The sequence below is a fragment of the Anas acuta genome, chromosome 1, assembly GCF_963932015.1.
Source record: "Anas acuta chromosome 1, bAnaAcu1.1, whole genome shotgun sequence".
NCBI classification, from domain to species: Eukaryota; Metazoa; Chordata; class Aves; order Anseriformes; family Anatidae; genus Anas; species Anas acuta.
In genome coordinates, this window is record NC_088979.1 from 145,483,968 (window position 1) to 145,507,297 (window position 23,330).

At 40.9% G+C, this 23,330-nt stretch overlaps 1 long non-coding RNA gene across 1 annotated transcript in view; it reads left to right on the top strand.

Annotated features, from left to right (window-relative positions):
• Window positions 1–70: 70 nt before the first annotated feature.
• Window positions 71–23,330, top strand: part of LOC137845950 (uncharacterized) — an 82,753-nt gene continuing 59,493 nt past the window's right edge. Inside the window, exon 1 of the long non-coding RNA XR_011090349.1 lies at window positions 71–4,156. This is a non-coding gene — a long non-coding RNA (uncharacterized lncRNA). The remainder of the gene's footprint in view (window positions 4,157–23,330) is intronic.

A 23,330-nucleotide genomic window follows, 5' to 3' on the forward strand; every position in this document is an offset into this window, starting at 1 on the left:
TCCCCTTCCCCTTCCCCTTCCCCTTCCCCTTCCCCTTCCCCTTCGCCTTCGCCTTCGCCTTCCCCTTCCCCTTCGCCTTCGCCTTCCCCTTCCTTCCCCTTTGTGACACGGAATATGCCAAATGGAAGATCACTTTGAGAGCAAAATACAGTTTTCAAACTTCCTCCAAGTACATACTATGAATAGAAGCTATATATCATGCTAAGGAAAAAGGCAGGAACCTCAGTATGTCAGTATGTCTTTCCCATGTTCGCTATTACAATCTGTTCATACAGTAACACTTTTTTGCATCATGCTCTACTCTCATTTTCGTCTTAAGCGTTTGAAGCATGGCTACTTTTAGCTACTACAACTGCACTTTGTAGTCTTTTCTAATGTGGACATACAACTTGTGAAGGGAGGACTGCTTTTCACAGAGGTTCTGCAGATAGGTAGGTCAGAACAGTGAAATCACTGGGACCTCTAGGGCCTGGCTACAATTACTTGAATGAAACTCGATGAAGATGTGGGGCTGAACATCTCTCTTGGCTGGGATATGTGACAATGCCTGAAGTGGCCATGCAGTCAGGATCTGGTGGTGATCTACCAAGAGCTTGACTTTGGAGAACTATATTGCCCAAAGTCCAGGGTTTCTCTGAAGCAAGCTTTATTCCTCTCTTATTTGTTGGGCTGCTTTTGTGTGTGCTCATTTTGAACTTCACGAGAATTAAGTGGTGGATCCTTGTTTCTTTTTTTTTTTTTTTTTTTCTTGATATTTTTTTCTCTTGATATCTCTTTCTTTCTCTCTCTTTTTTTTTTTTTTCTTCTCCTTGATATTGCTTTCTCTGCTGATTAAATTGGGATGTAACTGTTTTATCATTTGTCCTGGCTCTAGAACAGGCAATGCCAAGACAGAAAGATGCAGAACAATGTTAATGGCATTAACAGCATCTTAAAATTAAGTTGGAACGGTACAGTCTGCAACAGTGCCATGTGCGGCAGAGGGAGTACCCTATTTATACGCCAGCAGGCTATTCTGGGTGTGCTAACACTGGGAGTGAGCAGCTGTGAGAAAAACAGAGAATAAGTGATAGTACACTCTGAAATGGAAATCACAGCAAAGCACCATATGTGTTGACTAAGTAGCACCGCCAGCACCCTTGTTTCAGTCTCTGATGAGATAGCTTCCAAGTGACTCCACGAATTAGCACAAAATGCTCTGCCACACATCAGTCTCCAGAAGTGTCTGGAAATGTAGCCCTTCTGACTTGCACAAACACATAGGACAACACTGAACTTGTGGGAGAGAACATCTTGAACGTCTTGGTCTTGAATGGTGCTGCAAGACCAAGCAAGATGGAAACATTTGCCCTTCTTGCTGCATATCTAACAAAGATGCATGTATCATCCCCTGGGAATGCAGTGTCCTACTCATGATGTTTTTAGTGAACACCTTCCAGACACGCTCCTGCTCACAAGGCTGGTGGACCACAGTATTTACTTTTGCCTCCTAAAGCTTTAAAACAAATATGAGAACAGAATATGTGTTCCCTTGACAAGACAGGAAGATGACTGCTTTTCTGCATGGTTTGGTTAATTATTTTCCTACCATGACAATGGTTATGATCAGTGTTTTACTTTCAGTTTTGTTCTCAGTCTCTTTAAAGGTTTGAAAAGTCCCTGAGCCCATCTGTCAGTGCAATGGACTAACTTCCCATGGGCAAGGAAAAAATGTAGCTATGGTAGGTAGCCAAGGGCAAACTAGGGCTCATGTTAGGAGGACCTGGGGTGGATTTTCTGAAGTTTTGAAATGAAGCTGGCTCCATTTACACCTGCAAATACAAGCCAGGCTGGTAAAAGCAGTTAGCACTTCTCTATGGCCTCATTTGTCAAACTGCTTCACCTTTAACACTGCCAAGTCTTGAAAATCCAGTGGTTCTTGAAGGCTCTGGCTTCACTGCAGGTGCTTAGCTCTGCTCAGCATGGTGGCTCCAGGCGCTGGCTCAGAAGCACCTACAGCACTCCTGGACACAGCTGTGTCCATTGTGGCATGGTCTCCCATGTCACCTGGCCTGGAGGGCTGGCAGCACGTGCCACAGCCCTGTGACAGCCATGGCCCACCTCCTGCTCCACTCTCCCTTCCTCCTCCTCTGCAAATGCTCATGGAAGTCACTTGTTAAACCAGGCATTGCCCTCAGTACATTGAAGGTTTGGTCCTTACTGAATGTGCATTGATCTTCTGGTATACCTGACGGTGTTGCAAAAGTGCCACCATGCTTTCTGTTATTGCCAGTGTTGTGTGCTGGCTGCCTTTGGGATTTACCCATACTGCCAATGCCTTTGCTGCCCCTTGAAGGATGTGTGGTTCCCACCAGCCACATCTGCCTTCCAGAGGGGTGCACCAAGAGAGGGGTCACCATTTGTCAAAGTGCCTCAAATCATGCGTCGAAGCCCACCAGATAAGATGCTGCGTGTCTTGTGTAAAGAGAGGGCACCTGAAGGCTGAGGTCCTCCTGTGGCAGTGCAGCAGGTATAAGGCATGGGTCAGAAACAGCTAAGTCCCATTTTCAAAACTGGGATGTCTAAAGATGTCTAATAGCATGTGTCTCACTGAAAATCCCTGGGATGCAGGTACATAGTAACATTTGTAAAGAGTCTGAGGATCTAACGGTACTGTGAACAGCTCATGAGATTTCCAATTCTGTAATCAGTTTAGGCATCCAAATCCCACTGGTTGCTGAAGTTGTGTGCCCTAACATAGCTGTTTAAAGGTCGTGTGTAAAGGTTAAACACAAGAGGTTTCTTGCTGGCATTGATGAATTGAAGTAATTGGTCATCATGACACAGCAGCAGCAGTGCACAGGAAAATTGTCAGTGGGAAGGTGGCTGGATGAAGTTAAGCATAGGCTTTGGGGCCACAGATTTGGAGGAGTCCGCAACAGCTGCTTTCATCTTAATTGTCTTGTTTGGGATTGTCATCTTCCAGCTGGTAGACTCACAGGTTGCAGAAATCTGAGGTGAAAACTAGGGCACTGAGAACAGCTCCTGAGCAAGATTCCTCTCATGACTCAGATTCCTCTCACCTCACCATGTGCAATGAGCACTGATGCAAGAACAGTAGTTCCCATGGAGAAGCACAGTTCAGAGAGCAAAATTATAGGCACATGCACATAGCTGTGTGGTTAATCATGAATGTGCAGAGCACATTTTGAAAACGTTGCATAACATAATTACTAGCTTCTGTGATACAAACTCCTTAGGGAAATTATTGTTGTATGAATATATACATCAGACATATGCCTATTGATTTTAATGGTCTATTTGGGAAAAAATAGGTTGGTCAATAATTGACCTAAGTTCACTGTGTGCTTATAGGTCATCAAATTAGTCAGAATTCTATTTTCTGAACTTCAAAGCATAATTATTTAGGATCCATGATAGGTTTTGCTGGTTCCAACTGAAGGAAACAAACTCTGTGATTTCTTTTTTGACACAGGTGAAAAATCCTATCCTGGCACCTTCAAAAGTGGGTAATGAGAAATTACATCCTTAAAAAAATATGAAAAGAAAATATAAATTCTAATGCATCAAATTTTCATTGTCTGACTCTTTAAACTGCTTCATTCCAAGTTGTTGTCCAGTTCTATATTCAGATTTTTGTCTGTGTTTTGCCAAGTGGATTTATGCATATGTTTGGACACCTGGGAAGGCTACAGGAGTTCATAGGCCTAGACCCTTAGTGTGTTTCCCTTGGCTGTCATGTATTGAGTTACTTCTGCAAAGTTTCTCGTGTTGTGAGCCATCGCTGTGTTTTCAAGGTCTTCTGTAGCTTCGAGAACAACCTGAGGAAGTGTTAGGCTTCTAGACCCAAATGGGCCTTAATGGTCCCGATCAATCCCACCTGGGATCTCCACCCCCACACCATGGCCTGGGACCCATTTCAGCTCAGCCTGTTCTGTTGGTGGGTGGTAGTTTTCAGTTTCTTCTCCTAGGTGGCTCCTGGTATAGAAGGTTTTCATCCAGTTGCACCTGCTGTGCTGTAGACTGTCAGCAAAACTCATTATTATCCCCAGCACGTTTGGCCCTGTGGGTCTGTGTTCCACATTGATGGCCTGGATGGTGGAGGGAAGATCTGGTCTTGCTTCATCCCCTTTGTGGTGCGCGTGGCTCTCTGAGGGTAAGAGGCTGGTTCCCAACCCAATTCCCCTCAGGATGGTGATCTGGTTATTGTTACCTGCTATTTCTTAGCATGTAGGTCAGTAACTATTTTTGTGCACTAAACTTGATTTTTTTTTTTTTTTTTTTGAGGTAAAATTGACTGTTCTAACCTGTGACCCATATAGTTCTTATGCTCAATTTTGTTTATCTTAGCCTGTATATTTTATCATGTGTTGGGTTTCCATGGGCAATATGCATATTTCAGTGCTACGCTATTTGGCAGCTTAGGCTTTTGGTGATTTTTTTAACGTTTGCTTGTTAATTTATTTATGTTGATGTGTATTTGTTGCTTCTGTTTACAGGGAAGCTTTCACACAATTGTGCCTAAATAAATTTCCTTAAATGTTAAATGGATCATCCTTGTGTCCTCAGAAATACCTTAAGTAAAGTGTCTTAATTCACTTTAGGTAAAGCTTATTTAATCTTTCTCAGTCCTAAAATTTCAGGCTCCAAAAACAAATTCTGTGTTTAGTTTAAAAAATCTTCCATAATCAGAAGTCTAATTCTAATTTCAGGCTTTATTTTTGCTTCTTATTTAGCTAGAAAATGTTACTGGGTGCCTATAATGGGAGTCTTTGATCCCAAGACAGTCATATAAACCACAAGAAAGTTATTAGGCTTTCAGGCCAAACATTCTTGCTTATGCTCAACCAAAAAAAAAAAATATATTATTTTTTTTTTTAATAACAATAGAAAACAGCTAGAAATAAAGAAGGAATTGCTGTAGGCTCTTGGCTGCCTGAGCTAAGTTGCATGGCCTACGTTAACTTCCTTGACTGCAGGTGCAGTGCTTAGGATAATGGTTTTGTAGGCCCAGGGTATGTCCATGCAGCCTGCTGCAAACCTGGGCTTGTTCAGCCCTCTCTGCAAGCTACTCAGGAGGGAGCCGGCTCTCGTGTGTAATCCTTGTAGCCTGCTGGATGCAGTGTATGCTGGAACTGTGGTGCTCTCTGCCTTTGCTGAATTCAGATAAGGCCTCAGGCTGTATGCTGCCACAGTGCTGGTTTAGAAGTAGCTGGGGGAACAGCAGCGTGGCTGCTGGTGCTGCTGCCCTCAGGGTGTGAGGTGGGGAACCTAAATGCTTCTTGCATGGTGTGCTGTTTCTGTGGGTACGTGAGAAAAAGAGAAGTTTTCTGTGGGAGTAAATAAAATCTCTCATCTCTACAGAGATCTGGTGAAAGAGACCTTGTTGACAAAAGCCACAAGCTGGCTTCCTGGTTGTCCCACCGCTTCCTGTGTCTGAGCGCTCTGAGTTATATAGGTGGTATATAGCCGTGTTTGTGGGGTAGGGCTCGTGTTAGCATTGTGAGGCAAAGCGATGTGTTTGGGGTGGTGGTGCCTACAGAATGCCATCACAGGTGATGAGGGACAAGCATGACTGAAAGCTAGGGCAGGGTGCATTCTGCTTACAGCTAGGAGTTGGGAGAAACTGGGCTCTGCTTGAGGATCATGTAGAGAATTCAGCTGCAAACACTAAAGAGTGAGCCTGTGTGAACCATGGTGTTTCAAGAGCGTATTATTTCCCCCCACCTTTGTGGTTTATCACAAGTTTGAGGCAGGTGGAAGCTACATGTATTTTCCAATCAAACTTCTGATGTCTACTTAAAGGCCTTGGAGGCCGAGGGCTACTTGCATTAAAGGTCACTACAGTTGTGTGGAGCATGAATTTAACTTTATTGAACTGCTGAAATAGTGTTTAAAAAACAAACAAACAAAAAAAAAAGCACAGCTAAATCTCTCAAAATCTCTGATCCTTTCATTCAGTATCTAATATCCTTGCTTATATGCAGCAAACTGGTTTTCTTTTCCTCCATTCATTCGTGAGTTTCCATAAGACTTGAAAACACTAATTAAAAAAAATAATAATAATTGAAGTAAGAATATATCTGTGCTTTTATGTTAGCTATATACTCTCACTCTCTTAGACATTGAGAGAACATGGGCATGGCCTAGCTGGTGTTGAGCTTGGTGGCAAGGCCAATGTGAGCTCTGCACCTTGTCTGCTCAAGCACCTGGGCTAATGCAGGGTGTTACTGGGGAGAAACACTGGTGCTGCTGAAGGACAGTATGTGCAGGGGAAATGCAGAAGTTATTAAGAACAGCTGGAATTGATGCTGCTACTGAAAAGGAAATTAATGGTCACCCTACAATCTTAACCCACTGAGTACAAAGGGTGCTTAGCTTTGGCTGCACAGTCACCAGGACTGTTTGTTACAGCATCAAATGGGGCTGATGCTCTTTCTCCCATTGACCTAAACGCTTACAGAAATTCTCCTGTTGTTGAAGGCAGGGTGAACTATTATGCTGGTTGATAAAGGGGGCTTGTAGTCAAATTCCAGTGGTAAGTCTCAGGAAAAATTAAGTTGGTCTCATTCTAGGCCTATTAATTTCAACCACACTAGGGCTGAATCACTTTTTGGGACACTTAAGAATATTTGTGTTCTATAAAATGATGCAAGTAATAGATTTATGAAGGTACATATAATACACTGGTTTGGGGCTTTCAGTGACTCACATGCCTTATGACTGTCTTCTATATAAAACATTCATATGAAAATTTGTGTAATTCACTTTCTGCAGCTTCACAGTAGTGTGAAACCACAGCCATTCAAAATGCAAAATATTTGTTACAGAATGCAAAATTCCTACTTTTTCCCACTTTTTTTTAGATCACAATTCATCCTAACTATAATTATTATCCATCACTGAATTACTGTCTGTTAATGATGTATTTCTTTCTTTGATTACAGGGGTTAATGTCAACATGTGTTCCAGACACAATTTATCTCAGACTTCTTAATCACCACAACAGTCACCATAATGTCTGGTCAAGTAAATCCCATCATGAGCTTTTTTTACCCTGAGGGAAAGCATTTTCAATTAAGTTGTGCTTTAGAAATGTTGGAACATATTAATGTGGCTTATCATTCTCCCTAGCATAAAGTAATTTCCAGCAGCCCTCAGAAGATCAGTTCAGCATCTTTTCTTTCTTCTAAAGCAGAGCTCTCTGCTCCAGTTTGTGATGATGTCACTGGACACAAGGCTGAAGGCAGAGAAGCTGCGTATTGGTGTAATATGTGAGTCACCCAAAATAAAGATTCTGTGACTTGAAAGCAGTTCTGTTAATTTTGTCATCTCCCTGGACCACCCAAATTCAGATCTGCATTGGTCCTGCAGGGCTAACCCTATGAGAAATGTCACAGTTTTCTGCTTTTATGCTTGAGCTTGTCTACCACCAAAAATGGTGCTGCTTGAAATCTCCCTGCAATGTATGTACACATCAGCATCCTCTCCTTTTGCATATCTTCAAAGGGCATTGACTGGGATTTTATTTTAATAATTATTATTATTAAGCAGAGGGTTAGTGCTCTGCTGAGGAAGGTGCTTGGTAGCATTTCTGGGTACCTTATTGGGCACTTGTAACAGTGCAGGGCTGGTCCCCCTGCACAGCATGGGAAAAAGACTGGAGAAGTCAGCAGCTTCACGGGTGGGACCAGGGCAGAGTGAAGGTGTGGTTTGTAGGTGTATTTAAAGGTAATTTAATTTAAAACTAACTTGGGTGTTTGTAGCAGGGAGTTCAGCACGATCTGTAAAACTCACCAGATGACACAGACTAATATTTTAGATGTCAATGATAGAGAAACCAGCTCTTGCAGTTAAATTGCTTCCAGTGCTCAGGCTTGCTAGGGTAAAAGTAGCTTGGATGGGTCAAAGTTAAATGTGGACAAGTCCAATAAGATCCAGTTTCTTGTGCTACATGTGAAAATTACTTTCCGTAAATCATTTTTTCAAGTTTATTTTCAATGTGCTGATTTCTGGGCTAACTGTGTGCACCAGAGCACAGCTGCTTGAGATGGTTGGAGGAACAAGGCAGTGTATGTTCAATTGTCACCAGGCACATTTTGTCTGCAGGTCTGCTCAGAGTATGGGTGTGAAGAGAGGTGACAAAGACAAGTGTTCTTTACAACACGATATATAAACCTTGAGTTCCTACCAAAATCAGTCAGTGTTTGATCAGCACCCAAAATTCAAAAATTAATTTTAATGTACATTTAATAGATAGCAAAGCACTGAGTAACTTATTTCTTGCTGCTACTTCTTGCTCTACTATTGGAAACATCTTTGCAAGTGTGGGTTTACAGGTCATCTCTCACTCCCCTGGTTACCAGTGGCTGGTGTGGCAGGTGTGAACTTTGCAGCCACCTGCTTGGAAGCTGCTTTGCATGGGGTGAGCCTTATGTGCCTCAGCAGAGGTGTAAGAATATCTCTAGTTGCCATTTTCCAGGAACTGGAGAATTGCACTTCTCCCCAGTGCAATTTTCCACATCACATGTTTATGGGTTGGTTATTCAGTGAATATTAATCTCTAGATATGAAGTCTTCACTCATCTGTTTTTCTCATATTTTACTGTTTCATGAAAGTCTTGTGCAGAAAAGAACGTGTGTATGTTCCTGTTCTGTCTCCTCAGCACTTACCACCTCCAGCATCCTGTCCTCTCCACGTCCCATCCTACCTCTACAAGGTTATTTGCACTGCAGCTCTTCGTTCCTTTATTGCCATGTTCAATTTTTATTCTTATGACAACATAAACTTAATTTCATCTGCCCTGTGTTATGTACCTTTTGTGCGAAGTTAAAACTTTAAATTTAAAAAACAAAAATCACTCACTGCTTGATGAAGGCTCAATATATCACTTTGTCAGTTTTCTTCTGTCCTCATTTTAAATAATTCAGCCTTCATTTACTATCTTCACCCCCCAAAAACGCTGTGGGGGCTTGAGTTATTCTGGTTGTCTTCCCCAAGAAAAGCTGCACAGTCTTTGCACATGAGATTGTGAAGCACCCGGCTGGCCTGGAACACCACTCATACGTTTCATCTCCAATGATGGTTCAAGAGGAGGTTGCTTCCAAGGGCTCATTCAAGTGTGTTCTCCCAATTGTTTCCTCAAATTTTACATTGCAGCCTACTTTGAGGTCATAATGGTCACTGTCTCCGCATGCATAGCGACATGAGAAGCAGTGCTGGAGTGTTTTTTTTGTTGTTGTTGTGGCCGCATGCGCCACCTCTTCCTTCACCTCTGTGGGGTGGGACCCAGCCCATGCACTAAGAAGTCATGCTACTTCCTTACTGCTGGTTATGCTGGGGTGGCGGGTTTTGCTGACATGATAATCCTCCCTGAAATAGTTGTTTCCATCGAAATGGCTGTTAAAAATAAATAAATAAAATAAAACCAGCAAATGTATTTCACAGATAAAGGAGGGAATTAAAGTCTCTTGTTGTCTACCTAGCTGTTACTACTGCTCAGCTTATTTATAAAGGTGAGTACTTCTATCAGACTGTTCCAAACAGGCAATATCTTCTTGTCAATGAACCAAGGCCAGAAATGTTACAGATGATACCACCTGAACAGGTAAATTCTGATTTAGCTTTCTGGAGATATCTAAGTCTGTGGATTCAGTTTAGGTATGAGAACCTTGTCTGAGTACTGTCTTGTGCATAGCAATCAGCCTTGATAATGTTTCCTTGTTGATATTAAATGCTTTTTGTGTTTGTTTGTTTGTTTGTTTGTTTGTTTGTTTTGCATTACACCTTGAATTTTGCTATGCATGGGTCATAAAACCAACAATTTTCTCTTTAAAATGCGAAACATTACCAATATTATATGCATTGTCAGAATTGAGCAAAAGCAGCTTTCAACTCTTACTACAAAGATGAGGTCCACGTTCACTAGAGCTATAGAAGCTTGAGAAAAATCTGTCTGAATCTTATCTTCTTGCACAAAATGTTAATGATGCATGCACTAGCAGCAAGCCTAGCATTACAGTACAACACACACTGAAGTACTTTGCAGCTATGCAGTAGAAAATTGTATATGAGGAAGGTTACCTGCAAGCCAAGAGCAAAAGAGGCAATGCTGAAATTTTGTTATAATCAGGTAATAATTCCTTCCTCACTTTTATAGTATTTTTGTGCTGGAAGGCACGTGGAAAACACTAGATGTGTTAAGCAATATTAAAATTCTTCTTTTCCTCTAAGTCATAACCCATAAATTATTTGTGTCACTGACCTTTAGTGGAGGTTTCTGTTTTTTCACGGGTCTATAAATAGAAGTCAGTTATTTGTTTTTATGTATTCATTGATCTGGCAGGAATGGATATGGTTGTATTTCAAGATTGTCAGGGCTGCTTTGGTTGGTGATATCAAGTCCTGATGATCAAATCTTCTCCCAGTTGTCCAAGTTCCCCTTGACGTTGCTTTCTGGCTGTGTCTTGTTGGCTCTAGCATGTTGGATTTGCATTTCAGGTTCTGCTATAAATTCCTGCTTTGTATTTTGCAGTAGCTCCTACTGTTTTTTTTGTTGTTGTTGTTGTTGTTGTTTGTTTTATTTTGTTTTTAAGATTTTATTTATCAAATAATAGTTGAGTCACCCTTAACTATTTTGAAGAGATAATTTGAACTGGTGTTCATCATCTTCAGTTGTACTTCTAGGGTGGAATCTTTATTTCTGAAAGATGTGATAAAAGCTTCCTTGTTTGTCCATCTTGGGAAAGATCTGCTGATGATTTCATTCCCTCTACTGAAGTTTTATAGCTCTCAACTCTTCTTTAACTGTGGAAGTTGTAGTAGCATTATAGACTAAAACCTTGAACAATCCCATTGCTGTTCCGCACAAATCAATTTCAAAGCACCCTGTTACTTTGTCAACATCAGTACATCTTGTCCAGATTTATTTTCTAACATTTTGGGCATATTGCAAGATCTATTATCACTTAATCTATTGCTAAAGGCTCCTGAATCCTGTAGCCCAATGAGGAAGCAGCTGCCAGAGCTCTATGTGCCCAGGTCTAACTAGCTGTGGGGCTGAGCATGTGTTGCTAACAGATGCATACACAAACACATATACAATATACATACACACACAGCCAGTTTGACAGATGAATGCAAACACTTATAGAAATGCAAACAGCACCAACAGCCTCACCCTGCTTCCCTTTCTGGCTCATCGGCATGAAGATCTGTTAGCAGAAAATAGATACAAATATGCACTGTGGGTCAATGATGGCCTTAGACACTCATTTTGCTCTGTAGCTGGACCTTGAATCTTATCATCTCAGGCTGCCTCAGGTATGGACATGTATATGTTCACATATATGCAAACGGGTCACTCAATCTAATAGTCTCCACAGCATTTGGTCTCTCTGGTAGCCAGCTCCTCCAGTTGCATCAAGCATACAGGTGGGCACCTAGCTTCCCAGGCCACTTACCCTCTCACTCATTGTCCAACTTGATGGTTGTTAGTGATCACATACTGACATGCACACCTGTGGTTTCTGGTGCAACTGTGGTGCAGACTGTGGTAATCTGATGCCAGGCAAGCACACTGACCAGCTCCCTCTTTTTTTTTTCTCTTTTTTTATTGAAGTGATTGCACCACTCTACTCTGTGCTGTTGAGGCCTCACTGGGACAGGTTCCCCAGGGAAGTGGTCATAGCAACAAGCCTGCTGAAGTTCAAGAAGTGTTTGGACAATGCTCTCAGGTGTAAGGTCTGAGTTTTGGGTGGTCCTGTGTGGAGCCAGGAGATGGACTCAGTGGTCCTGGTGGAAGTGCTCACCAAGCTGCTTTCCATCACTTATCAACAGTCCTGGCTATCGGGGGGGTGGGGGGGTACCAATTTACTGGTGGTTAACAAATATGATGCACATCTACAAGAAGGATCGGAAGGAGTGGTACTGTAAAAGCCAGTTGAAGAAACTCCCTGACTCAATTTGGAGTTTTAGAAAGCAGGCATTCTTTAATTGCAGTGCCTGGCACATGGTACGCTACACCTAGTGTGTGTCATGAGTGGTTAAACTACAAAGGTTTTATGCAATTAGAGCATACATATTCATTAGATTTCAAGGGAAAAATTAACATATTCATATTATTCCCCAGAGCTCATTAAATACGCAAAAGTCCCTGACACATGCATATTTGTTTCTGCTGGTGGTCTTTCAGGGTCTTCTGGTGGTGTTCAATAGTCTTCCTCATCGTTTGCTGGTTGAACCCAATTCTTGCATGTGCTCAGGCCATCTCATTCTTTCTTATCTTATTGTTTCAACTCAGGCTTGTATACTGAGCTTAGTTGGTTACACATCCAAGGACATATGCATACCATGAGTTCCTCACTTAATCTTCTGATGCATCCTTCAGGCCTGGGTCTACTTGCCCTCACTTTGAGTTACAAGCCTTTATTTTCTTACAAATGAAGTTAGGTAAGTAATACAAAGTTTCTAAGCTTCTATTTATATAAGTAAACATAGCAAAGGTGAGACCTAACTGCTCATAAAGCATTTCAAATTTTGCTCCATTGCTCTATCAAAAAGCAGGGGAACCATATGTCCTTTGGTTCAGTATCAGGAGGATCTGAACTGAATCAGGCCTGTCAATCTGACCTGGGTGCTGGGGAAGCTTTGGAGCAGATCATCTTAAGTGCCATCACACAGCACTTACAGGACAAATAAGGGATTAAGCACAGTCACCATGGGTTTATCTAAAGACAGGTTCTGCTTGACAAACCTGATCATCTTCTACAACAAGGTGGTGTGCTCAGTAGATGAGGGAAAGGCTGTGGATATGGTCTATCTAGGTAGACTTCAGTAAGGCTTTTGATACTGTTTCAGACAGTATTCTGAAGAAGCTGGCTGCTCGAGGCCTGGACTGGTGTATTCTTCATTGGGTTAAAAACCGTCTGGGTGGCTGGGCACAAAGAGTTGTGGTGAATGGAGTTAAATCCAGCTGGAGGCCTGTCACTAGTGTTGTTCCACAGGGCTCAGTAGTGGGGCCAGTTCTCTTCAGTATATGTTTATCAATGATCTGGGTGAGAGTACTGGGTGCACCCTAAGTAAGTTTGCAGATGACACCAAGTTAGGCGCAAGTGTTGATCTGCCTGAGGGTAGGAGGGCTGTGCAGAGGGATCTGGCTAGGCTGGACAGATAGGCCAAGGCCAACTGTATGGAGTTGAACATGGTTAAGTGCCGGGTCCTGCACTTGGGGCACAACATCCTCCTACAACACTACAGGCTGGGGGAAGAGTGGCTGGAAAGCTGCCAGGTGGAAAGGGACTTAAGGGTTTTGGTTGATAGCCAGCTGAGTATGAGCCAGCAGTGTGCTCTGGCCAAGTCCAGGAACATCCTGGCTTGTATCAGAAATAGTGTGGCCAGCAGGACTAGGGAAGCGATTGTCCCTCTGTGCTTGGCTCTGGTGAGGCTGCACCTCCAGTGCTGTGTTCAGTTTTGGGCCCCTCACTACAAGGAGGACACTGAGGTGCTGGAGTGTGCCCATAGAAGGGCAACAAAGCTGGTGAAAAGTCTAGAAAACAAATTTTACAAGGAGAGGTTGAGGGAACTGGGGTTGTTTAGCCTAGGGAAAAGAAGGCTCAGGGAAGACCTGAGCTGTATCATTCTGTACAGTTACCTTACAGGAAGCTATCACGAAGTGGGGATCAGGCTCTTCTCCCAAGCACCAAGTGACGAGGGGAAATGGCCTCAAGTTGCACCGGGGGAGGTTTATGTTGGCTATTAGGAGAAATTTATTTACTGAAAGGGTTTGTGCAGCATTGAAATAGGCTGCCCAGGACAGTGGTTGAGTCACTATCCTTGAAGGTCTTCAAGAAACATATAGATTTAGAACTTAGTAGTATGGTTTAGTGGTGGACTTTAGTACTAACTTATAGGTTGGACTAGATAACCTTTGAGGTCTTTTCCAACCTGAATGATTCTATGACCTTTGTGGGTCCCTTTCAACTCAGGTTATTCTATGATTCTGTTATCCCAAGTGTGTTCCTTTCCAAACAGTCTTAATCCCTCTGTTCCCCCATGTACAATCCCTCCCTCAAACATCCTTTTTATAACTTTTTTGCAATCCACAAATGCTTTTCTCCTGCATCCCATAATGAGTCCCGTACCCACATAGGCAGTGCCTCAGCCCATGAGGTGCTCCAGAGCCTTTCCATTGCTTGTGGTGCTGGGTGTCCCCCCAGCCCCCTGGGGCTGAGGCCACCCTGGGAGGGAGTGGGGTTTCTTTCTCCCTAACGAGGTTATTGGGGTCCCACTGCCTGTCCTTGTTCCGTGTTCCTTTGTGTGTGTGAAAATACACCTTTTATCATACGATGTAATACCTAGCACAACTCAGTCTTCTTTAGAGGTTATCAGGCGCACTGAATGCTTGTAAATAGTGTTTGAATTAGGAGTAATCCTTTTTTGTTGTGCAGAAATTTCATAGGGGTTAGCATGTTTCTGGTGACAACAGCCACTTATTTCGCCATAAGCGTGTTTTTCTGTTGTAAACCAATCTCTAGATTTTTTGAGAAGCTCAGTTTCCTTACCTTAGTCTTTGGCTAGCTTGAAGCAGAGGGGTTTGCCTGTGGTACTGAAAGCTTTGTTACCTAATGCAGTCCTTGTCTTTGTTTTGCTGTCGTAAATGGTTGCTGTGGGTAATGAAGAAAAGAAAAAAAAAAAAAAACAAACAACAAATGTATGCTCAAAAATTACATGCATGTATGGGGAAATTCTGGGTTTGTCTATTAAAATGTTTAAATATTGAATAATTAATGTTCCCTTTCTGTTGTTTGGTGTTTGTGGCTGAAGTGCTGCACCTTATGCTCACTCATATAATTAGCAAACATAACTGAAAGGTTCAGTAGTAATTAGGTAAGTAAAGAAGTTCAGTAAGGGTTGCAAATAAAGACAGACTACATACTTTGCTGGATTTTTTTTCCCTTCAGTGAGAAGGAGCCTGCAAGAAAATTTTCCCATCATCTGAGAATGGGTCAGACACCTCGTAGAGCCACAATCTTTTTACTGGCAAAACCAGAGATTTTGCTGTCCATCTATTTCACTGCAGCATTTTGTACTGTCCCTCTGTGTGTTGCATCTTTCACTTATTGAGCTTTTTGTAAGTCCTTTGTGTTATTTTTTTTTTGTCAGTTATTTTTCTTGCAGAAAAAAAATGTATTCTGTCTCATAACATAGCATCACTAGCACTTCTTAAACATTTCTCTATTGTCCTTTGTCAGGGTCTTTTAAAATACTGGCATACAAAGTGTTTTTCTTGGCATATGCTGCAGAATTTCTGGTGATACTGATCTGTGACTTTTTGCCCTTACTCAAATCTTGGCAACAACCAGTATTCTGCTGAGATTACAGATCTGAGTTTGTAGGTGGAGACTATTCCTTGAGCTTGTGTCTTTGGGTGCCACCAGGCTGGCACTGGGATTTTCTGAAGTGATGTGAATCATGCTTCTTCCATGATTATTTTGAAAAGTGTTGACTCAGTCCTTGCTCTCTCCATGGCTTCATAGCTTTTGCCTATGCTTCAAGTTTATGATGAGTTTGTACCATATTCTGAAATAATCAACTTTGTTTAGATCAGAGAAGTGCAGGCAGATATGCAAGTCAAAATGGTAGTGTGGTGTTTGTTTTTTCATTTCAGTGACTATCTGAGAAAAGTAGCTCACCAAATCGTACCAATAAACCTCTCTGCCCTGGTTTTTGTCACTTTAGAGCATGTTACCATGTACTAAATGTGATAATATCCAAGGTGCTGTGTGAAGGAGATTTTTTCCAAGTGTTTTCTTGTCTATTTTCTACCTTTCTTCTCATGTCTACTGTTAAAAGTTTTGAACAGATTGAGGCTTTTTCCTTCCTGGGAAATAATTAAGGTTAAAATAAGAATACAAAATGACTGGAGTGGGTGATAACTCAGAAAAGATTAATATAGCATAATGAATTGCTTTAAGTCAACCTAATAATTATTAGCATTGTTTTGCAGCCTGAGGAAGACTGCTCTGTGTTATAGTTAATAATCATTTCAGCTATCTAGATTGTGATTCAAAAAGTCTAGGAAAATGCCTTCTTAACAACTTAGCTAAGACTTCAGTCTTCAGTTGTCCTTCTTGGTTAGCTAAGTACACCTTAAAATCTTTCTCTTTATTTAAGCTGTTTCCCACTCTACTTAGTTTCTCATGACCCAAAACAAGCGGTGCAGAATATCAGAAAAAGCTGCAAAAGCACTCAAATTTGATACAGAAAAAGCATTTGATGGCGTAGGATGAGTTGCTACACCACGCACCACAGACACTTTTAGCACCTTTGCTCTTGGAAGATGAGCATCTATGATCTGCAGCAATCTTGCTGTGGAAATAGGTTTTCCTTAGGTAACAAAGCAGAAACACTTGTTATACTGATTACAAAAGACCTTGCCTTTACAGCTTCTAGCTACAATGAAAAGCAGGCTCTGCAATTACTTCCACCATGAAAATACACCAGAGGTGTGGAGCATTTTCATGAAGATGTGTTTGTCTTTCTATTTATGAAAAAATAGACAATGCAGCATGTTTTCATGCAGCAGAATGCAGAGGTGGTCCTCCCCCACCCTGCTTCACTGACATTCATCCTGTAATTCTGGTAGGACAGATGGTTTTTGATGGTGAACCAGAAATAATTCTGATGCTAGAAAGGCAGAGTTGTTAGTGGAGGTAGTGGTTGGCTTGTATTTTGCTGGCACTTTGCTTCCCTGTGTTGTGTCCTACAGAATGTGATTCTGAAGACTAATGCAATTCCTGCTCTTTAGCCCCCTAAATCATAATTTTGAATGTTTGTTGTACTGCATTAATTGCTAACATCTGTCTATACTGTGGAGCAACTTCACTGCTGTTCTTGTTTTCCACTGTGAATCATGCTCAAAGCATCTGCCTTTGGAGACTGTCAGTAGAGGGCCTCCTGTCATGCAGAGACACGTCTTGGCAGAGTCGAGAAACTGATGTCTTAATTTGTGCTCAATTTTATGATGATTATTATTTTTTTAAATAAGGGTCATGGAGGGAAGCTGCCAACAAAGAAAGAAAAGAAAAACTGAAAGAAATAATTTATTTCCACAAGGCCATGAGCTGCTCTGTGTACACAGAGGTCAGCTACGACCGCTGGCAACTTGACCCTGGCCATTCCTGAAGGTCATCGATATTGTTTGTATTACCTCATGTGAGAAATCTACATCTTAGTCCAGACTTGCAACAGGCTCTTAGCATCTGTTCTCCCAAGCTAGTGAAAATGTGATAGTGAGATTGTGGAGAGAAGTGAATCTCCTCAGTGGGTAGCCCTCTATGCACAGAAATATCAAAGAAAGAGGGCTAAAATTAGCCAGTGATCATATCTGAAGGTCTTGAAGAGCAGGTCATGATGCTCACATACAAAACAATGGATGCTGCTGATAAAGATCGGGGGAAAGGGAAAACTAAGATACTAAGGCAGAAGAAATAAGTGTGGCTGTCAACAGACCCTTGTATTTTATCCAGTAATTCTTGTCTGTAGACAGGATAAGTCATGTGTGGGCTTAACTTTAAACATGTGCTGAAGTATTTTGTTAAGATTGGCTTCTTTTCAGTGTTGTGGTTTTTCCCTCTTTCCTCCTTGCCTGGAGCAGATACAGGGTGAGGTAGAAGCAACCTCTTGGTAGTCCTCAAAGGAACCAGAGGCAATAAAGAGAAGGGGATGTTTTGTTGATGTGAACTGTTTAGGTCACAATCTCTCTCACTTCCCTGGTGTCTAGTTTTGATTTTGTTGTTGTTTTGCCTAGATTTTTATCTCATTCAATTGGGATGAGTATTCTGGGGAAAATGCATTAACAAACAGAGATAAGGTAAAAAAAAAAAAAAAAAAAAAAAAAAAAAAAAAAAAAAAAAAACAGCAAAATATTTTGAAGAGATCTTTGATTAAACACTTTCTTTGAAAGATGCCCAGTTGAGACACAAATAAATTTGGGGTTGTGATGTGCATCTAGTCATTTCCCATGTTTGCTGCTGGGCTTCATTATTGCCTATGACAAGAGGAGCTCAAACAGAATAAAAGTGATTTGGGGTGGTTTTACTTGCAACTCATTTAACATATGAATTTATGGATCTTTGGGTTATGTGGCCATTTGCATAAATAGATGAGAAATGGCAGCCCATTGTAGGAAAGCTTAAAAAAAATGATTTGTAATTTCCTTCAGTAAAAGGCAAATCAAGAAAAAGACAATGAAAATGAGGGAAGGATTTTTAGTTTAAGTGAAAAATCAGAGTGACGGTGATGATAGTTGGATGACACACAGCATAAAGGACACTGTAGAATATAACAAAAGGAATAAATCCATCAGAAAAGAACAACAGAAAGTAAATACACATACTCAGATTCTTTTACACTATCTTTCTAAAGAAGGCATGTTCTAGTGTATAAATGAAAACAGTTTCTTTTGGATTTGTCCTGAGAAGCGAGACACTGTATCAGCAAAGCTCTGTAATCATTTATTTAATAACCAAAATAAATCAAATTAAGATTAAGGAAAATTGTTCACTGGTAATGGAATGTACTAACTCTGAATAACTTAAGAACAAAGAGCTCAGTTTTGTATTGCTTAGATTTATAATGTACATAATGCCATTTAGGTCAGCACCTTAAATAAAACCATTGAGGAGTACCTAAAATGGAAATAAAAGCATCATAAATTCATAAAAAGAGAGTAAATGGACAGGAGAAGAAAGCAGGCAAGCTTGGCAAGTTAAACAGAGAAATTTAGACTTTAATTAATGAACTAATAGATAAAACAGAATAATAGCTTAGCAAAATTACTAAAAAAAGTTCAACACCATTACAGGACATCTCTGGATACTTGACTGACACAGGACAAATATTTAATATAAATTCACACATTTAAAGAGAAATTAGTACTAGCTAATGTTGCTTCCAGAAATATCTGAGGTTATATATGACTGAAAGGAAAAAAATAGCATGTGAATCATGTTTAGGCACCATTACTATGTGATTATATGTACATATTTGAAATGAAAATTTCCCGTGAACTCATCAACATATTATATTTTGGGGTGCATATACAGTGCCTTTGAGCAGTTTGATTTATTTCTATATCTGTTTTAAACCAAACATTGATAAGATTGATGAAATTCACATGAGATCTGAATCTTCAGTGGTATGGAATATTATGTGACCATACAGACAAGTTGAGTGAATAAGGTTTTGCATTTGCAAAAAGGAGGGCTGAGTAAATCCTAATTACTCATAGAGGTAAGGCAGGATGAAGAGACAGAGAATCGCAATCACTGTCAGTTCCTGAAGTGAATGAAAGTCTGTACGTATCCAAAACCAAACTAAGAAAAGCCCTGAAGAGGTAGTAAGGATTTGACAACTACACAGCTTGTCTTCCCTGCAATAGCAAGTAATGTTGGCAAGATCTCTTGGAGGCTGGTGCTCAAATGCACTTGGGCATGCAAATCTTGGTCCTTGTACGTATGACATTCAGTAAATGAAATCAATTCTGCTTTAAAATAATCAGCTTCTCCTCCTTATACAGTCTTGATTTGAGCTTTACTACGTTGGTGGCATTGTGTTGCAACATTAATTGTGTTTCTTCAACTGGGTTGATAAAAAGATGATGAAGTGTGGGGAGCTTTCAGAGAGGGTGGGTACCCTGTGTTTGAAAGCATGACCACAGCAGATTTAGAAATACCTATAATTAGTTATTATCCTACCATGACTAAATCATTAAAGCTAAGAGATGACAGCACAGATTTCAGCCTGTGTTAGATATACTGAGATATACTACTTATCTTCAACAGTCTTGCAAGTGATAAATTGATAACCGAGAGATTCATCTTCAAAATGTTCTTGGACAGTGGTAAAATAATTAATATCAGGAGCTGTTTCCTAGATGATAGTATTTTTATTCTGAAGAAAATATATTGAAACCATCAATTCAGCTGAGCTGGAAAATCATGCATAAAAGAAAGAAGCCAAATTGATAGATATAACCAAAGTGGAGGTCAAACACTTCTGCCTGACTCTTGACCCTGATTCAGGAACTGTATGCCTTCTCCCTTTCATGTAGTCCTGTGAAACAAGAAACTTATCCATGAATTCTTTAACTGAACTCTTACACAGAATCTTTCATCAAACATTCAAATTTTAATCAAGTTTGCTTAGGAAAGTACATTTCTGAAGACTGAAGATACTTAGCTCTGAGCCTTACACAAGCTCTGCAAACTTCGGAAACCGATCACATTGCCCTGCCTAAATGTGAGGACTATGAACAAAGACTGAGAGTTGCTCAGATGCCATAGGACAGCCCCATGCTCTGAAGAAAGGAGTGGGATGTAGAGTTTTCCTGCAAAGCAAGAAAAAATGGAACAAAAACCTTTGTAATGTAAATCTGTGCCCCTTGTGTTGGTAGGATTCAAATTCTATAGGGAGTAAATTTAATAACCTAAGCAACTGTTAGAGATTATAAAAATATTCTTCAATTAATGAAAGGAACACTGCAATGAAGACTACAAAGCAATTGATTTAACATTGCTGAACTAGGAAACGTACTTTGGTAGCCATACAATTTTTTTCACTGTTACCCTGAAGGGAAATTGCTGTGAATCTCCAGCCCTACAATAGTGGAGAATTTCCTTATCTTCTTGTTATCTTCTTGATGTACTTTAAGGCCGTGCACCATGGCAAAACTTTTATGATGAACTAAGTTAATTATCTTTAAATTGTGATGTGCAGTGTCATGATGTTATGGTAGGAGCATGATGCAGTGTTAGGTTTTATTGCTGTTTGTCATCACATTAAATTGGCTTAGTTTGGAATTGCAGCAAGAACATTAGCATTCAAAACCAGTACTGCCTTGAACACTGTCCAGCCCATTCACTTCTCTCTCTCTCTCCCTCCTCCCCCCACCCCAACTCGTTCAGTAATTCTGCTTTGTGCCTCTCTGAATGCAAGAGAGAGTGTCAGCTTTCTCCTTCTCTCCCTACTGTTGTTACTGGGAGCTGTTTCAGAGCAGAAACCTGGCTTTAAGTTTCCCATCTTGTTTTGGTCCTGTGATTATAGGTGATTCATTATTCTTCACACCTTCGAATTATGTTTACTTTTGTATATTGTCGATCTGTGAAAGCCTTTCTGAAGTACAAAAGTTATACAATTTTGAAAAATTCAGTTTTAATTTTTGTATGCGCGTGCTAGTGAAGGTTGTAAAACTGGGGGTTCCACTACATCTAGAACTGAAATAAAACATTTTGATTTTTGTTTGGGGAATGTTGAAATACTAGTTCTTCGTTTCTGAAGCAATCTTTCTGTCTCACTGTTTTGTCCCATCTTCAGCATGAAATTTCATCTTTATATTTCAAGCATACGTGGGAATGGATAGAAAACCCACACTGAAGTTGGAGGAGGACTGGAATAAACTTAGTGGGAACTGAGTCTACCCTGAAGTGCACAGAGATTTGTGTAAGGTGGAGGTAACACCAGGGTATCATTCAACACCACCTCTTGCTTGTGGCATGGTCAGCTAGGTCTGGTTGTCATGGCCTTGTCCAATTGAGTTTTGAGCTCAAAGATGCAGACTCTGTGGCTTCTCTGAACATCTTTTCCAATAATTATCCACACTTAGTGTGGAAATGCTTTTGTTAATATCTGTCCAGAATTTCCCTTGCTACTTATCTATCACCTGTTGAACGATTTTGGCTCTTGTGCTTTCACTGTGTACATTTGAGCAGGTTTCCATGTCTACTCTACACCTTGCCATTAGGCTGTAAAAGACAGCTGTTAGATCACCCCTGAACATTTTCCCATTCTTAGGGCTGAACAAGCCTGGTTCCTCAGCCTCTTCTTGGACTTGTGTGATCCAGTTTGACAGTCCTCCTGCGCTGGTGGTTGTCCCTTGGACTTATCCCAGTTTGTCAGTGTCTTTCTTTAACTAGAGATCTTGTAACTGAATGTGGTAACCCACAGGTGGTCTTGCAAGTGCCAAATAGAAGGGAGGAGGATTGATTTGCCTGAGCTGCTGGCTACGCTCTTGCTAAAACAAGCCAGTATGTGGTTAGTCATCTTCGCCTCAAGGGCTTACAGCTAAACCACTGCTATATGCATCAGAGCTGACCTTGAGCACAGCCAGCTAAATCTCAGAGGGAAGAAGATGCAGAGGGTAGAGGATTACAGAGAAAGGAGGTTACCAACTGGACAGGGCAATTAAAGCTTGTCGGTGCCTTCAGGGCCCTGACACTCACATACTTGTTACGGAGTAAAAAGAAACAAACCGATGCCCACATATACATTAAAAAGTTGCTTTAAGTAAGCTTGATGGTTATTTGCCATTAGTCCAGAGTTACCTGACTTAACTTTAGCTGCTAAAAATTAAGGTACGTAGTCTAGGCATCCCTGATAGGTTGACTGAATCACCTCCAGGAGTGTTTGTGTTTCTGCAGACATCAGGGGGTAGACTAGATGATAAGCTGAGATTCAGAGTCTAGTTCTTAGGTAGCTAAATTCAGATAAGATGACTGTTCAGATGGGATTGTACCATGAGATGATACCCTTGCATTCTTAAAAGAAAACAGATGTTTACATTCAGTTGAACTCCAGTGTAGAAGTTTATGCCTCAGCTTCAGACCTCAGGGTCTTATCTTCAAACTAACTGGGTATAACTCATGGTTGCTACTTGTTCCTGTTAGGGCATGGTAAAGTTCTTCACATTCAGTACTGTGGCTGGCTGTGCACCAGGTAGGCTTGTAAAAGTCTCAGAAATGATTCTTCAGGGGGTTTCCAGCTAAATCCCTGAAAACATGTCTTGCTCATGTACTGAAGAAAGCTCAGTCTTGAAGTGAGATTTTGCAGCCATTTAGTAGTGATCATAGGAGTGTGCTTATGGTGCTGGAGGCTCTGAGCAGATCTTATCCAAGATCCAACAAGCCTGTTTGCTTTGAAAACAACCGATGAAAGTGTGAATCTCAGTAAAGAGAAAATCTTTCTAAGCTGAACTAGATGGTGGTGGTGGGGAACATGTTTCTTCTTTGGAGGGCTTCCAGTATTTTGTTTATGTCTTAAGTAATGGGCTTATCATGGGAGTTAGTTTGACCAAAAAGCTCAGCTTGTGCTGGGGAATGCTCTTCAGCTATTTGAACAACAGCTCTCTCAAGGCCTTATGGAAATTCAGGTAATCACAGATTGTCATCAGAGTCATATGAAAGCATTTGAGTATTTTTTGGAAAAAAAATAAAAATGTAAAGGTGTTGGACTTTTTTTCCCCAAGGCAGTACATTTTTGGGGAAGCTTTCAA